Below are 17,814 nucleotides of genomic sequence, written 5' to 3'. Positions count from 1 at the left end.
AAAGAGGAAAAGAAGCAGTTCTACAACTTGAATACTTAGTGAGTGCCAACAATGCACTCGGCATAAATGATGTCATCTAGGGCTGGGTGCTGGTGCAGTGGTAACACTATCAGATCCATATGGGAAAGGTTCTGGGGTTGTGTCCTGCGACCTCCTTGAGCATGCTGGGCACATGTGTGTGCCCATGATCCAGGCTAGTTGAGACTGAATGTGGCTCATGGTGTGAGGAACCTGTTGGGAGTGCCTGTCTCTCTTTCTCAAGAAATAATTAATTAAAAAAGAAAGAAGAAAGGAAAGAAATGGGGCTGGGTCAGTAGCCTAGTTCTTAAGGGAACTGGATCCCACATGTCTGGTCTTATTTTTAAGAGATTTTTGACATAGAGTGTGTGTGCTTGCTGGAAAGAGGGAGAAACAGAGACAGCATGGCCACCCCACCGGGGAAAGTGATAAATCACCCCCAGGGGGATGGCCATGCTACAATCCCTTCTCTTCCCTTCTCCTCCTCAGATCTTTGGCATGCACGCACATTCACTCAGCATGATTTTCAAGCCACCAGGTCCAGGACTCAAACCACAGTCAGCCGTGTGCGAGTCCAGCGATGTAACCACTACACCAACTGCTGGTGCCCCACATGGCTGATCTTGATTCAAATCCTAATCCCAGAGCCTTGAAACACATGTTAGGTACATGTGCACTTCTGCCCAAAATCTCAATGGGATATAGAAATGGAGAAGGGATTGTGGCAAGACTATGCCCCACTGGAGAAAGTTTCTCTCTCTCTCTCTTTTTCTCTTCCTCTCTGAAGAGTGCATGCACTCTCTGAGAATTAAAAAAAGAAAACAAAGGGGACCAGCAGTTAGCATAATGGCTATGTTGCTGGACTCCCACGTTGACCGCAGTTCAAGTCCTGGACCTGGTGGCTTAAAACTCACGCCGGGCGCGTGTGCGTGCGTGCCCAAGATCCCAAGAGGAGAATGGAGGAGAAGGGATTGCGGTGTGGCCATCCCCCCTGGGGGGTGATTTCTTGCTTTCTGTCTCTCTGTCTCTCTCTGTCTTTCTGGAGAGCGCATGCGCCTTATAGCAAAAACCTCTCAAAACAAACAAACAAATGATGTCATTCATTCATCAAGAAACCTCTTAGGGAATAGAAAGGATTTTCCACCTATTTCTGGTGGACAGATGCAGGGATAGGTTTGGGAGGATGGCACTAAGGCAGGCCAGATGAGGAGCAAGGTCTATCGGTGACTGTTGACCCAATAGTCAGATGACCAGAGTAGGATGACCAGACTTAACAAATAAAAATACAGGATATCCTGTTAAATATGATTTCAGATCGGCAAGGTTTTTGTTTGTTTGCTTGCTTTTGTTTTTGTTTCTGTTTTTTTTTTTTTTTTTTTTTTTTGTGTGTGTGTGTGTGTGTGTGTGTGTAGGGGAACATGTCCTATGCTATATAGGCTCCTGGAGGAGGTCCAGAAGCAGCAGCCGTTTCTCTGTTGATCTCTCACCTTTTGTGAATGTTTAATCAGTCCATCCCCTTGTATTGCCAACTTCTGGGCCATGCTTCTCAAACTGAGGTCTGGGGCTAAGTTGCATCAACATCATTTGGAAGTTTGTTAGAAATGCAGAATCTCAGGCCCCATCCTAGACCTACTCAATCAGACTCCACTTCTGAACAAGATTCCCTGGTGATTCATGTACACACTGAAGTTTAAGAGGCTTATTTTAGACAATGACAAGGGAGATTTAAGTTTATTATTGTTTCCACTTCAGAAGTACTACAAGCTTATTATAAACTATTAGGAAACTACAGAGCAATGAAAAAAATAGGAACAGCAGAAGTTATCATTTTGATACATTTCCTTCCAGTCTTTTTTTTTCCCCTAGTATTGAGATTAAAATTGATCTAGTGTAAAAGTCACCTTTTTAATTTCTAAAACTTTTACTTATTTACTTATATTAATGCCATCTTAGTATGTGCACAGTGGCATCCCATTGTAATTTTGACTTGCATTTCCCATTGACAAATGACATTGAGCATCTTCTCATGGCCATTTGTATACTTTCACTGGAGAAATGTCTTCCACATTTTTTCTCTATTTTTTAGTTGGATCATTTATCTTCTTGTTGAGTTATAAGAGTCTTTATATATTCTAGATAAGATACATGATTGACAAATATTTTCTCTCATTCTGTGGGTTGTCTTTTTACTTTCTTGATGATATTCATTGATGCATGGAAATTTTTTAGGGGTCAGCAGGTGGTATAGTGGTTAAGGGCTGGACTCCCATGTGATTGACCATGGCTCAATTTCTGGACCCAGCAGCTTGAAACTCATGCTAGGTGCATGTGCATGCATGCTCAAAATCCCAAGAGAAGCATGGAGGAGAAGGGATTGCATGGTGGCCATCTCCCTTAGTGGGTCATTTCTCACTTTCTGTCTGTCTGCCCAGCAAGTGCACACACCCTAGAAGCAAAAATCTCTCTCATTAAAAAAAGTTGTTTAATTTGATGAATTAAACACTTTTAACAACTTTTGACCTTGTCAAATTCAAGTTCATGAGATTCACTCCAGTGTACTCTTCTAAAAATGTTATAGCTTTAGTGGCTGCACTTAGGAATTTGATCTATTTTGAGTTAATTTTTGTACAGGGCATGAGGTAAAAGTCCAACTTTCTTCTTTTGCATGTGGAATATTCAGTTGTCTGCACACTTTTTTTTTTTTTTGAGAGGTTTTCGCTATAGGGCAGGTGTGCTCGCCAGACAGACCAAGAGAGACAGAGAGACAGAAAGCAAGAAATCACTCCCCAGGGGGGATGGTCACACTACAATCCCTTCTCCTCCATTCTCCTCTCGGGATCTTGGGCACATACGCACACGCGCCCGGCGTGAGTTTTAAGCCACCAGATCCGGGACATGAACTGTGGTCGACTATGTGGGAGTCCAGCAACATAGCCATTACACTAACTGCTGGCACCCTACACTTATTTTTTTTTTTTTTTAAAGATTATTCTTTCCCTGTTGAATGGTCTTGTTGAAAGTTAATTGATGGCAAATGTATAGGTTTATTTCTGGACTCTATTTGATTGCAATAATCAATATGTCTGTTCTTATGCTGCTACTACATTGTTTTGATATGTAGCTATTTAAAATGTTTGACCAGAAAGTGTGAGTTTGTTGTGGCTTTGTTCTTTTTCAAGATTGATTTGGTTATTTGGATCCCTTGCAATTCCCTATGAGTTTTAGAATCACTTTGCCCATTTCTTTTTCTTTCTTTCCTTCTTTCTTCTTCTTTTTTTTTTTTTTGTAGAGGTTTTTACTATGGGGTGTATGCACTCGCCAGAAAGAGAGAGAGAGACAAAGAGACAGAAGGCGAGAAATCACACACACATCCTCCCCCACCCAGGGGAAATGGCCACGCTGCAATCCCTTCTCCTCCATTCTCCTCTCGGGATCTTGGGCACACATGCACACACGCCCGGCGTGAGTTTAAGCCACTGGGTCTGGGACTTGAACTGTGGTCTACATGGAAGTTCAGTGACATAGCCATTATGTCAACTGCTGGTCCCCTCACTTGCCTATTTCTACCAAAAAAAAAGAAAAGAAAAGAAAAGAAACTGGCATTTGGAATTTTGGTAGGGCTTACCTTGAATCTATAGGTCACTTTGCCATTTTTACAATATCAAGTCTCAATCTGTGAACTTGCAATGTGTTTTCATTTATTTAGGTCTTTAATTTTGTTCAATACGTTTTACAGTTTTCAGTCTACAAGTCTTACATGTCCTTAATTTAAAAATCTTTCTAAGTATTTTATTCTTTTTGATAGTATTGTAAGTGGTATTGTTTTCTTAATTTTGTGTTCAAATCGTTCATTGCTAGTGTGTAGAAATACAAATGATTTGTTAAAAAATATTTATTTCCATTTATTGCTTTTTAAAAAATAATTGATTTATTTAACTTTATTTATTTATTTTAATCGGACCAGAGAAGGAGGGAGGGGGAGAGAGAGAGAGAAAGTGAGAAAGCAAGCCACTAGGTCCAGGACTCTAACTGTGGTCAGCCATGTGGGAGTGTCCAGTATCTTAAGCACCACACTACCCGCTGGTCCCTCCACTTATTGTTATTATTATTATTTTTTAATTTTGGCCAGAGAAAGACAGAAAGAAAGAGAAAGCAAGAAAGCAAGCCACCAGATCCAGGACTCAAACTGCAATCGGCCACGTGGGAATCCAGCACCATTAACCAGCATGCCACCTGCCAGCCCCACAAATGATTCTTGTATGTTGATCTTGTATCCTGCAATTTTGCTGAATTTACTAACTGAAATAGTTTTTGTGTGGATTATTAGCAATCTTCCATATAGAAGGTCATGCAATCTATGAATATAGTTTTACTTCTTCCTTTGCAAATTGAATGCCTTCTATTTCTTTTTCTTGTGTAATTGCCCTAGTTGAAACTTTCAGTAAAATGATTAATAGACATGGCAAGGCCAAATATACTTATCTTGTTACAGATTTTTAAAAGGAAAGTTTTTAGTCTTTCACCTTTAAGTATGATATTAACTGTGGATTTTCATAGGTGCCCTTTATCAGCTTGAGGAAGTTTCCTTTTATTCCTAGTTGTATGAGTGTTTTGACCATGGTTGGTTTTGTCAAGTTATTTTTCTGCATCACCTGAGATGATCATGTGGTTGCTTTCCTTTATTCTAATAATATAGTATATTACACTGACTGGTTTTCTTTTTGAAGTTTTTGCCTTAGGGCATGTGTGCTCACCAGAGAGAGACAGAAACATGTGGGAAAGTAAGAAATCACCCTTCAGGGTGGATGGTCATGTCACAGTCCCTTCTCCTCCTGGGATCTTGGGCATGTACAAACATGCACCCACTGATTTTGAAGCTACTGGGTCCAGGACTTGCTCTGCCATCTGCTGGACCCAACATTGACTGATTTTCATATGTTGCATTACCAGGATAAATATCAATTGGCTATGATGCATAATCCTTTTAATATGTTGTTGATTTTGATTCTCTGATACTTCATTGAATGTATTTGGATCTATATTTGTAAGGGATATTGGTTTGCAGATTTCTTTTTTTGCAATGTCCTTGTCTGGCCTTAATTCCAAGGTAATAATGGCCTTACAGAATGAGTTATAAAGTATACTCTCCTCCTTTATCTTTTATTTATTTATTTATTTATTTTTGAGAGGTTTTCGCTATAGGGCGCATGCGCTCACCAGACAGGCAGAGAGAGAGAGACAGAGAGACAGAAAGCGAGAAATCACCCCTTAGGGAGGATGGCCACGCCGCAATCCCTTCTCCTCTGTTCTCCTCTCGGGATCTTGGGTACGCACGCACACGCGCCTGGTGTGATTTTAAGCCACCGGGTCCGGTACTCAAACCGCAGTCGACTACGTGGGAGTCCCAGCGACATAGCCATTACTCGAACTGCTAGTCCCTCCTCCTTTATTTTTTGGAAGCAATTTTTAAAGATCAGTGTTCAGTCTTCTTTAAATATCTGAAAGAATTCACTGGGGAAGGAATTTGGTCCTAGATTTTTCTTTATTGGAAGTTTTTAAATGGCTGATTTAACTTTGTGTTGAGATCTATTCAGATTTTCTATTTCTTCTTGAGTTAGTTGTGATAGTTTATCTAGGAATTTATCTAGGTTATAGCCTTTAGATTGGCACAAAATTATTCATAGTATTTCCCTACTGTTGTTCCTGATTTAGTAATTTGAGTTTTCCTTCTTTTTTTCTTGGCCAAACTAACTAAAGGATTATTAATTTTGTCGGCCTTTCCTTTTTTTAGTTTTGCCATAGGGTGCATGCACACACTGGAGGGAAATAGAGAGAGAGAGAGAGAGAGAGGGAAAGTGAGAAATCACTCCCCTTGGGGGATGTCCACAGCACAGTCCTTTCTCTTCTGTTCCTCTCTCAGGATTTTGGATATGCACACACATGCACTTAGCATGTTGTGTTTCTCAAAAACCCGGGAGGTCCATGACTCAAACCTCCCAGTCAGCCATATAAAATCTAGCAGCCCAGCTGACTCAACCATACACCAATTGGTTTGCCCTGTTAGCTTTTTTTTCTTTTTTCTTTTTTTTAAAGTTTTTGCTATAGGGCATATGTGCTTACCAGAGAGAGAGAAATAGAAAGTAAGAAATTATTTTCCTCCATTCTCCTCTCCGAAATTTTGGCATACGTGTACCCGGTGTGCTTTTCAAGCTGACAGGTCAGACCTTGAAACATGCAGTTGGCCATGTGGAGTCCAGCTGCCTTAACCACCACACTACCTGCTGGCCTCCCCGTTGGTCTTTTTGAAAAACCAACTTTTGCTTTCATTTATTCTTTCTGTTGATTTTTCTCTTTTCTATTGCATTTCTCTCTATTCTAATCTTTATTGTTTCCTCCCTTTTGCTTACCTTGTTTTTATTTTGTTCAACTGTTTCTTTGTTCTTTAAGTAGGAAGTTCAGGTTATTGATCTAATATCCTTTTTTTTTTTTGAGAGAGAGAGTTGGTTTTTTTTTTTTTTTCTATAGGGCACATGCACTCGCCAGACAGACAGAGAGAGACATAGAGAAAGAAAGCGAGAAATCACCCCCCCAGGGGGGATGGTCACGCCGCAATCCCTTCTCCTCCATTCTCCTCTCGGGATCTTGGGCATGCATGCACACGCGCCCGGCATGAGTTCTAAGCCACCAGGTCCGGGACTCGAACCGCAGTCGACTACGTGGGAATCCAGTGACATAGCCATTACGCTAACTCCTGGTTCCCAATATCCTTACTTTTTTAAGGATAGGTTGGGTTGAGGAGTGGGGTGATGGGGTCTTTTGATGTGAAGCTGTTAACCACGATTGTCCCTGCTACTCAGAGGTAACCCTATTATTACTCTCAATCAGACACTCATACAAAAGGATATTTGAGTCCCATTTAAATAACGCTCTGTTTTTTTTTTTTTTGAGAAGTTTTCGCTACAGGGCGCATGTGCTCGCCGGACAGAGAGAGAGAGACAGAGAGACAGAAAGCGAGAAATCACCCCCTGGGGGGATGGTCACACTGCAATCCCTTCTCCTCCATTCTCCTCTCGGGATCTTGGGCACGCACGCACACGCGCCCGGCGTGAGTTTTAAGCCACCGGGTCCAGGACACGAACCGCGGTCGACTACGTGGGAATCCAGCGACATAGCCATTACGCTAACTGCTGGTCCCCTGATACTGTCCATTTTTGCTTCAAGCATTTTCAGGGTTCCGTTGTTAAGTGAATATCTGTTTATAATTGTTATATCTTCTTGATGGATTAAGCCTTTTATCATTAGGTAACCTCTCTTGGTCCCTTGTAACAAGTTTTTGACTTAAAGTCTATTTTGTCTGATATTAGTAAAGCTACTCCAGCTCTCTTTTTGTTAGTTTTCTTTCTTTTCTTTTTTTCCTACATGGTGCATGTGCTCATTGGAGATAGAGAGAGAGAGAGAAATCACCCTCCAAGGGGGATGGCCACCCTGCAATCTTTTCTCCTCCATTCTCTTCTGGGGATTTGGGGCATACACACACATGCACCTGGCATGATTTTTAAGCCACTGGGTCTGGAACTCAGTCAGCCATGTGGGATCCAGTGCCTTAACTACCATGGCACCTGCTGGCCCAAGTTTTCATAGAATATCTCTCCTACTCTTTTACTTTTAACCTATTTGGGTCATTTGATCTAAAGAGAGTTCATATAGATAGTACAGAGTTGGAAATTTTTTTTAAAAAAAATCAATCAACCCCTACTGCTGGCATAGTGGTTGAGTTACTGGACTCCCATGGTCAACCACGGTTGACCTGGACCTAACAGCTTGAAACTCATGCCAAGCACATGTGCATGTGTACCCAAAATTCCAAGAGGAGAATGGAAGAAAAGGGATTGCGGTGTGGCCATCCCGCTGAGGGGGTGACTTCTCACTTTCTGTCTCTGTCTCTCAGGGGAGTCCATGTGCCTTATAGGAAAAAAAAAAAAAACTCTCAACAAAGTCAATTTTATTCATCTCTGTCTTTTAGTTGATTTGATCTATTTACATTAGTAAAATTACTGATAAAGACTTACCTCATTTTGCTATTTGTTTTCCATATGTATTATGTCTTTTTAATTCCTCAATTTCTCTATTACTGCCTTCTTATGTGTTAGATACCTTTTAGTGTGCCATTTTGATTCCTTTCTTGTCTCTCTTACCAGATACATTTTAGTTATTTTCTTAGTGCCTGTCTTCTGACTTACAATTAACATTTCAATTTTTAAAAATTTAGTTCTAATTAATACCAGCTTAGTTTAAATAGTATACAAAACTTTGTCCCTCTATAGCTTTATCTCCTACCTCTTATGTTGCTATTGTCACACGTTATACCTTCATGTATTGTGTGTCCATTAGCATAAATTTATAGTTACTGTACTTGCCATTTAAATTATACAGAGAAGGGATCAGCAGATGGCGTAATGGTTACATTGCTGGACTCCTACATAGCTGACTGCAATTTGAGTACTGGATATTTGTCCCTCTATAGCTTTATCTCCTACCTCTTATGTTGCTATTGTCACACGTTATACCTTCATGTATTGTGTGTCCATTAGCATAAATTTATAGTTACTGTACTTGCCATTTAAATTATACAGAGAAGGGATCAGCAGATGGCGTAATGGTTACATTGCTGGACTCCTACATAGCTGACTGCAATTTGAGTCCTGGATATGGCGTCTTGTAACTCATGCCAGGCATGTGTGCATGCATGCCCAAAATCCCGAGAGGAGAATGGAGAAGAAGGGACTGTGGCATGGCCATCTCCCCTGGGAGAGTGATTTTTCCCTTTCTGTCTCTGTCTCTCCAGTCACCTAGAGCACAATCACCTAGAGCAAAAATATTTCTTAAAAAAATCATATAAAGAAAAGCCCAGAGAGTGGCACGGTGGTGGTACAATACACTGAGGTGCTGGAGTCAGGTGGGAAGGTCTTGGGTTCATACCCCAGGACTTTCCTGTACATGCTGGGTATATGTAACTATAGTTCATTAATTTTTACTGCTATATAATATTCCATCATGTAAACCTAACTATCATAGGAGGAAAAATGCCTCTCCCAAATATATCAGGTCCTGATCTGTGAAACCTGTATTTTTAAAAATTGTTTCTGTCTTCCTTTTTTGTTACTTCTTTTATATTCTATCACTGTATATCTTTACAGCATACAAAATGAATTTTCCCAACTGAAACCTGTAACTGTTACCTTCTAAGGAAATAAGTCTTTGCAGATGTAACCAAATGAAGGATTTTAAGATGGAGAGATTACCCGGTATTATTAGGGTGGGTTCTTAATGCAACCATATGTATCCTCATAAGGAGGCAGAGGCTTCATCACTGTGCTGTAGTAGCAACTGTAAGGCTGGAAGCCACATGCCAACTGTGGGTTTGAATCCCTGGATGGGTTAGGTAAAACACCAGGCATGTGTGTAGATACCCAGAACCCTGAGGACCTGAAGGGCTGGAGGAAATGGGACTGTGGCATGACAAGACCCTCTTGAGGGTCCTTTTCTCTCTCTCTTTCTCTTTGATTTGCACACATGTTCTATACAGTCAGAAAGAGAGAGAGAGAGAAATTTGGCACAGACAGAAGAGGACAAGGCAATGTGAAGATAGAAGAGTGAGTTAACCACAAGCCAAGGAATGCCAGCAGCCACAGAAGCTGAAAGAGGCAAGACACAGACTCTCCCCGACAGCCTCCGGAAGGTGTATGGGACTACCAACATCTTGATCTGGGCCCAAGAATACTGATCTTGAACTTCTGACTTCTAGAAGGATGAGAAAACCAATGTCTGTTGCTTAAAATCACTTAGTTCGTAGTCATTTGGTATTGGTCACCATAGAAAACTAATACAGAGTTGGGAACCAGGAGCGGGGTGCTGCCAGAACAAATATCTGACCGTGTGGAGGTGATTTTGGAATCATGTGATGGGTAGAGGCTGAAAGGGTTCTGTGAAGCAGGACAGAAAAAGCCTAGATTGCCTTGAATAGATTGTTGGTCAAAATATGGATTTCTCTGCCAGTGACGAGTCAGCACAAAATGAGGAACATGTTAGTGGAAACTGACCAAGCAGAGGCCCCATCCTACAGTGGCAGAGAGCTTAGTTATACTGTGTCCTACAGGTGCGTGGAAAGCAGAATTTGTAAACGGTGAGCCTGGGTAGTTGCTGAAGCAATATTCAATGAAAAGTTGAAGTGCAGCCTGTTTCTTCTCATCGACTATCATAAAGTGTGGGAGGTAAAAAATATATTAAGGAAAGAACTGATAAGCAAAAAGAAATCAGCGCTTGATGCTTTTGAAAATTCTCAGCCTATTCGAATTGCAAAATATGCTAATATTCAGTGACATGCAGATCGGAAAATGTGTTCCGGAGAGAAGGCCGCGAGTATGACTTGCAAAGCTTTTGTTTAGGTCGAGGTCATTAGATGTATGACTCACAGATCCACTCAATCATCTCAGCAGAAGCCAGGAATAGATAAGAGATTTTCCAGGAAAGATCTGTACAGGGCCTTCTTGTTTAATGACGTGAATTCCTATAACATACACAGGAGAAAGACAAGGTTTTGAACAGTGTTAGAACAGTGGAATCACTGCCATCTTAGTCTGAAAAGAGGGACAGACAGAATGAAATAAAGGAAGGTATTGGGCTTCAAAATTCTATAGGCAGGAAAGAGGTTTATACACCTGCTCGGCTTCAAAAGCGTACTACCCTTTAAGAAAAAAAATGGCACTCAGAGAAAAGTGCTTCAAGCCCAGAGGCCAGAGCCTTGAGCCCAGAGGCCAGAGCTGCAGATACAGAAGTCAAAAGAGCGGGTCACAGAGAACTAATCTCAGGCTTTGAAAGTGAATAGAAATTGTCCTGCTAGGTTTTGAAATTGCTTGGAAACCCTGACTCCAATTCTTTCTTCTTTTTCTTCCTGTTGGAGTTGGAAGTATCTCTATTACACTATGCCTGTCTTCCCATTTGTATTTTGGGGAAAAAATAACTTGCTTTCTAGTTTCACAATTCCAAAGATAAAGAAAAAATTTTCCCCCAAATGGATCATACCCAGAATCTCACCCACACTTGATTCAGATGATGATAGTTTGAACTGATATTTAGAAGAGATTTAGGGCCGGAGTCGACTTTGTAGAGTAAATGTGTTTTGTGTGGGGGGTGGAGGAGAATCTTCTGAGGCCAAACAGCCTCAAGAAGGTTTAAAAATTCCCAAACCCGAAGATATCCTAATCCTTAAAAGAAGATTCTAATCCCTAAAACATCAGATTCTAATCCCTGAAATTTGCAAATGTTACCTTGTATGAAAACAAGGCGTTGGGACCAGCAGTTAGCGTAATGGCTATGTCGCTGAACTCCCATGTAATCGACCGTGGTTCGAGTCCCGGACCCGGTGGCTTAAACTCACACCGGGCGTGTGCGTGCGTGCCCAAGATCCCGAGAGAAGAATGGAGGAGAATGGATTGCAGCGTGGTCATCCCCCCTGGGGGGTGATTTCTCGCTTTCTATCTCTCTGTCTCTCTGTCTGGCTAGTGCACGTGCCCTATAGCAAAAAAAGAAAAAAAAATTTTTTTAAGTAAATGAACAGAATGAACATACATTTCACAGAAGAATAATTATAAATAGCCAATGAGAGTCTGAAAAGATGCACAAGCTTGACCACAATGGTAGTCAGGGAAATGCAAATAAAACTATGAGACACCACTTTACACATACTGAGACTGGCAAAAAATGAGTAATCTGACGTCAGTGATTCAAAACATGCGGATCAGCAGGATCTACGGTGCTGTAGGAGTGTAAATTCACGCAAACACTTTGGTAAACAATTTGGTATTACCTAGTAGCACTCTTACATATACTGTGGCCAAGCCGTTCCATACTAGGTATACACGTTAGAGCAACTCTAGCAGGTCTGCATGGGAAGCACGTGCAAGACTGTTTACAACAGCAGTCTTCACGCCCAGTGAGAGACTGGATCAATGCATTGTGCGATTGCATTGTTTCCTGGTCACGAGAGCAAATGACCGCACACTGGTAGAGTTTTTTGAATCTCTCACTGCTCAGGAGGTCAGAGTCTAAAATCTGTATCACGGACCAAGCGCTAAAAGGTCAGTAGGCCCAGGGTCCCTCTGGAGGGAGGGAAGAAGGGATTCTCCTCGGGAGTAATCAGTTCTGTGCTTTTCCCAGCTTCTGTGGCTGCTGGTATTCCTTGGCTTGCGGCCACATCACTCCTCCATCTTCACATTTCTTTCTCCCCTTCTGTCTGTGCTAAATCTCTTTCTACCTCCCTCTTAGAAGGACACATGTGATTGTCCTATTAATTCAGGGCAATCTCATCTCAAGATCCTTAATTAATTACATCTATAAAGGCCTTGCTTTTATTTGTTTTGGGTTTTTTTGAGAGAGATTTTTGCTATAGGGCGTGTGCGCTCGCCAGAAAGACACAGAGCCATGTGGGATCCGACTCCCTTAACCACTGTGTCATGGGGTCAGCCCTTATTTTGCCCATTTTTCTTTTTCTACCTCCTTTCTTTCTTTCTTTCTTTCTTTCTTTCTTTCTTTCTTTCTTTCTTTCTTTCTTTCTTTCTTTCTTCTTTCTTTCTTCCTTTCTTTCTTTTTTCCCCCCTATAGGGCTCATGTGCTCTCTGGAGAGAGACAAAGACAGAAAGAAAGGTAAAATGAAAAATTACTCCCCAAAGGGGATGACCACACCATAATTCCTTCTCCTCCATCCTCCTCTTCAGATTTTGGGCATGCACATGCACATGCCCAGCATGATTTTCAAGCTGCTTGGTCCCAGACTCAAAAGACAAAGTTGGTCATGTGGGATTCAGTGCCTTAACCACCATGTCGTTACCTGCTGGCCCATATTTTTCCCATTTTTCTTCTCTTTCTTTTTTTTTTGGAGAGGTTTTTGCTATAGGGCGTATGAACTCACGAGAAAGACAGAGAGAGACAGAGAGACAGAAAGCAAGCAATCACCCCCTCCAAGGGAGGATGGCCCATGCCACAATCCCTTCTCCTCCATTCTCCTCTTGGGATTTTGGGCACACACGCACATGTGCCTGGCATGTCATGCATCATGTCATCATGTCACGCATAGCATTACATTTTTTTTAAAGAATTATTTTACTTAACTTCATCTATACATTTATTTTCATTTGACCAGAGAGGAACAGAGCGAGAGACAGAGAGAGAGAAAGTGAGAAAGCAAGCCGCCAGGTCCTGGACTTGAACCACGGTATTGGTCATGTGGGATTCCAGTGCTCTTAACCACCACACCACTGGCTGGCCCCAGAGCATTACATTTTTACTACTACACCACCATCCGGCCCCCTAAAACTTTATTTATTTATTTATTTATTTATTTATTTATTTATTTATTTGCTGAAGAGCACGTGTGCTTGCCAGACAGACAGAGACAGACAGACAGAAAGCGAGAAATCACCCCCCAGAGGGGATGACCACGCCACAATCCCTTCCCTCCATTCTCCTCTCGGGATCTTGGGCACACAAGCACATGCACCCAGCGTGAGTTTTAAGCCACCGGGTCCGGGACGCGAACTGCAGTCGACTACATGGGAGTCCAGCGACAAAGCCATTACGCTAACTGCTGGTCCCCCCCAAAAAAACTTTATTTTATAGAGACTTTTGCAATGGGGAGTGTGCGCTCGCCAGAGAGAGAGACAAAGAGACAAAATGTGAGAAATCACCCCTGGGGAGATGGCCATACCGCAATCTCTTCTCCTCCCTTTGTTCCCCTCTCAGGAGTTTGGGCACGACGCACACACACACACCCAGCATGAGTTTTAAGCTGTTGGGTCCGGGACTTGAATCGTGGTCAACTGCGTAAGAGTCAAGTGATGTAACCATTATGCCATCTGCTGGTCCAGCAGATGTATCCAGTTTGATATTTTTATAATAATTATAATTTATATTAGAATGATTATATCTTATATGGAATTGATCAAACTTTTAGAGTTAGCACTTTTGATATCTGTAATTTCAAATAAGAGTTTGTTTTCTATATTGAAATGGTTGATATGTCTGGAATTTTGGGGGGTAGTGTCAGATAGTTCCAATTTTTTAATCCTTATACAGATTGTTTCCACACACGTATTTTATTGATCCTTCCCCTCTCAATATATCAGCCAGGCTATCTATTCATATCAAAGCCACAAGTGTGTACAGGTCTGTTTCTGGTTTTTCTAATTGATTTTATTAGTCTATTTGTTTATTCTTGAAACAATACCATGCTTTTTATTTATTTATTTATATACATTTGCCAGAGGGTGCATGTGCTTGCTGGGGAGAGAGAGAGAGAGAGAGAGAGAATCCCCCATGGAGAATGGTCAGGTCGCAATTCCTTTTCCTCCATCTCTCCCTCTTGTCAGAATTTTGGGCATACATGCACAGGTGCCTGGCCTTTTACTCAAGCCACCAGCTCCAAACCATGTGGTCAATCATGTCAGATCCAGTCACTCAACCAACAGGCCATGGGCTGGTCCCATGCTATTTTTATCTCTAGAGTTTTGTAAGTCTTGATAGCTGGGGGAAAGTAACCCCCTCTTCACTTTTCTCCTTAAAGAGAAAAATCCTAGAATTCTTGTATTTTACCATTCTACACCAATTTTCTTATCTTTTCTTTTTTTTTTAAGAAAGGTTTTTGCTATAGGATGTGTGCACTTACCAGAAAGACAGAGAGAGACAGAAAGACAGAAAGCGAGAAATCACCCCCCCACGGTGGGTGGCCTCACCACAATCCCTTCTCTTCCCTTTTCCTCTCAGGATCTTGAGCACTCACACACATGTACCCAGCGTGAGTTTAAGCTGTCAGGTCCAGAACTTGAACCACGGTTGAATACGTGAGAATCCAACAACGTAATCATTCTGCCATCTTCTGGTTCCCTCTATACAAATTTTTAAATCAACATGTCAGAAAATCCCTGTTAGAATTTTTTATTATAATTGCATCGAGCCTATAGATCAAATGAGAGAAAATTGACATCTTTGGAAAGTATCCAGTTTTATCATTTGTATGCAGTTTGATATTTTTATAATTATAATAATCTGTGTTAGAATGATTATATTATACTTTATATCCATAGTTAAAATGTTCAAAATCTTCCACATCTTTAGTTAGATTTATTGTAGGTGCTTACTATTTACTGCTATTGTAATAACTTCTTTTTAGATTTTTTTGTCATGGGGCACATTTGCTCACCAGAGAGAGAAAAGGAAACTAAAAAATCATCTCCCAGTGAGGTGGCCATGCCATAATCCCTTCTCTGTTCTCCTCTCTGGATTTTGGGTACCCACACACATGAGCCTGATGTGCTTTTCCGGTTGCTATATGCAAGACTTGAACTGCGGATTCAGTCATTTGGGATCCAGCTCTCTAAACACCATGCCACCTGCTGGCCCTGTAGTAATGCATTTTTTAATCCTATTTTCAATTGTTGCCAATGTATAGAACTGCAAGTGATTTTTGTATTGGTACAGCAGTCAACTTTTTCTCCAAAGTTATTAACAATAGTAATTTATCTATGGAGTCCTTTGGATTTGATATGTAGACAATCACGTTATCTGTAAATAACAACAGTCTGGTTGGTTTGTTTTCAATCTTTGTATCTTAAATTTCCTTTTCTAGTCTTATTGCACTGGCTACAATCACCAGTGCAATCTAAAAGAAGCTCAATGAGAGCAGCCATACCTATTTATTCCATTTTTGATTGTAAAAGAATGTTTCTAGCATTTGACCATTAAGAATGATGTTTTCTGTGGGGCTTTCATGGGTCGTCTTTGTCAGGTTAATGAAGTTGCCTTTCATTCCAAGATTTTTCTGTTGTTGTTTTATAACCAAAATTAGGATTGAATTTTTTTTTTTTTTGGAGAGATTTTCACTGTAGGGCGCGTGCGCTCACCAGACAGACAGAGACATAGAGACAGAAAGCGAGAAATCACCCCCCAGAGGGGATGGGCACGCCGCAATCCCTTCTCCTCCATTCTCCTCTCGGGATCTTGGGCATGCACGCACACGCGCCCGGCGTGAGTTTCAAGCCCCCGGGTCCGGGACGTGAACCGCGGTCGACTACGTGGGAGTCTAGCGACATAGCCATTACGCTAACTGCTGGTTCCCGAATTTTATCAAATGCTTTTCTTGCATTTATTTGGATAATCATGATATTTTCCTCCTTCAGTCTGCTAAAATGGTAAATGACACTTAAAGATTTTGTAATGTTAAGCTAAGCTTGAATTGTTGGTAAAATACACCATAACCAGGTTGAATTTGTATTTTGTGGATAAAGTTTGCATCTATGTTCAAGAGTGAGATTGGCTTATAATTTTCCATTTCATACCATTCTTGGTGGGTTTCTGTCCTCACAGATGAGTTGGAGTTGTCTTCTTTTTCTTTTTAAAATGATTTATTTATTTATTTATTTGGAGGGATTTTTTTGTTTTGTTTTTGTTTTTGTTTTCTATAGGGCATATGTGCTCACCAGAGAGACAAACAGACAGAAAGCAAGAAATCACCCCCAAGGGAAGATAGCCATGCTGCAATCCCTTCTCCTCCATTCTCCTCTCAGGAGTTTAGGCACATATGCACATGTGCCCAGCATGAGTTTCAAGCTGCCAGGCCCAGAACTCAAACCATAGTTGGCCATGTGGGAGTCCAGCAATGTAACCATTATGCCATCTGCTGGTCCTTATTGTTTATTTTTATAAAATTAATCACAAGTCTATGTAATTTTAAAAGTAAAAATAGTAACAAACAGACTGACAGTAAAATACAACAGCTCTCTTTCCTTTTTATCTGGTTTGCCATCAGGTGTGTATGCTCACTAGAGAGAGAGGAAAACAGAAAGAGGGAAAGTGAAAAATCACCTTTCAAGGAGTCCATACCTCAATCCCTCCTCCTCCATTCTCCTCTTGGAACTTTGGGCATGCACACACATACACCTGACATGTTTTTAAAACTCCTGTGTGCAGGACTCAAATCATGTAGTTAAGCCATGTGGGATCCTGCCTCCTCACCCACCACACCAACTGGCTGGCCCTAAAAACAACCATTTTCTGTTTCATCCTTCCGTCTTGTCCAGTCTTCTTTAGCTGTTCTGTGATTTACAGATCTTCATATTTCTAAATAATGTGGATACTGATAGCTTGAATGATAGCTTTTTACTAATCAATTTGAGAAATTATCCATCAAGTTTGTGTTTGGGAGAGAAGGACTGACTTCTCTGAAATCACTGTGGGTTAAAACAATAGTGGTTAGGGCCAGTAGGTGTCATGGGAGTTAAGGCACTGAACTTGCACATGATCGCCTGAGGTTTGAGTCCTGAACCTGATGGCTTGCTTTCCCACTCTCTCTCTCTATTTGGTGAGCACATGTGCCCTTAGAACAAACTTAAAAAAGATCATAAAATAAAAGGGACTGACAAGGTGATGTGGTGGCTGAGGCACTGGACTCCCATATGGCCAACTGTGGTTCAAGTCCCCGGATCTGGTAGCTCATTTTCTCACTGTCTCTCTGGTCAAATTAAATAATAATAATAATAGCTAAAATTAAATAATTATTTTAAATATTTTAAAAGTGTTTAAAAGATAGTGGTTAAGTGAATATTTGACTCTGCATTTTGATGCTTGCTTAATATCATTAATGGCTCATTACTTCAGAAACTAGGATTACATTTTGTATTTTTGGTCTTCTCTAAAATTAGTAATGTGATGGGAACCAGCAGTTAACATAATGGCTATGTCGCTGGA

The sequence above is a fragment of the Tupaia chinensis genome, unplaced genomic scaffold, assembly GCF_000334495.1.
Source record: "Tupaia chinensis unplaced genomic scaffold, TupChi_1.0 Scaffold147351_1, whole genome shotgun sequence".
Classification (NCBI taxonomy): Eukaryota; Metazoa; Chordata; class Mammalia; order Scandentia; family Tupaiidae; genus Tupaia; species Tupaia belangeri.
This window is presented reverse-complemented; position numbering follows the sequence as displayed.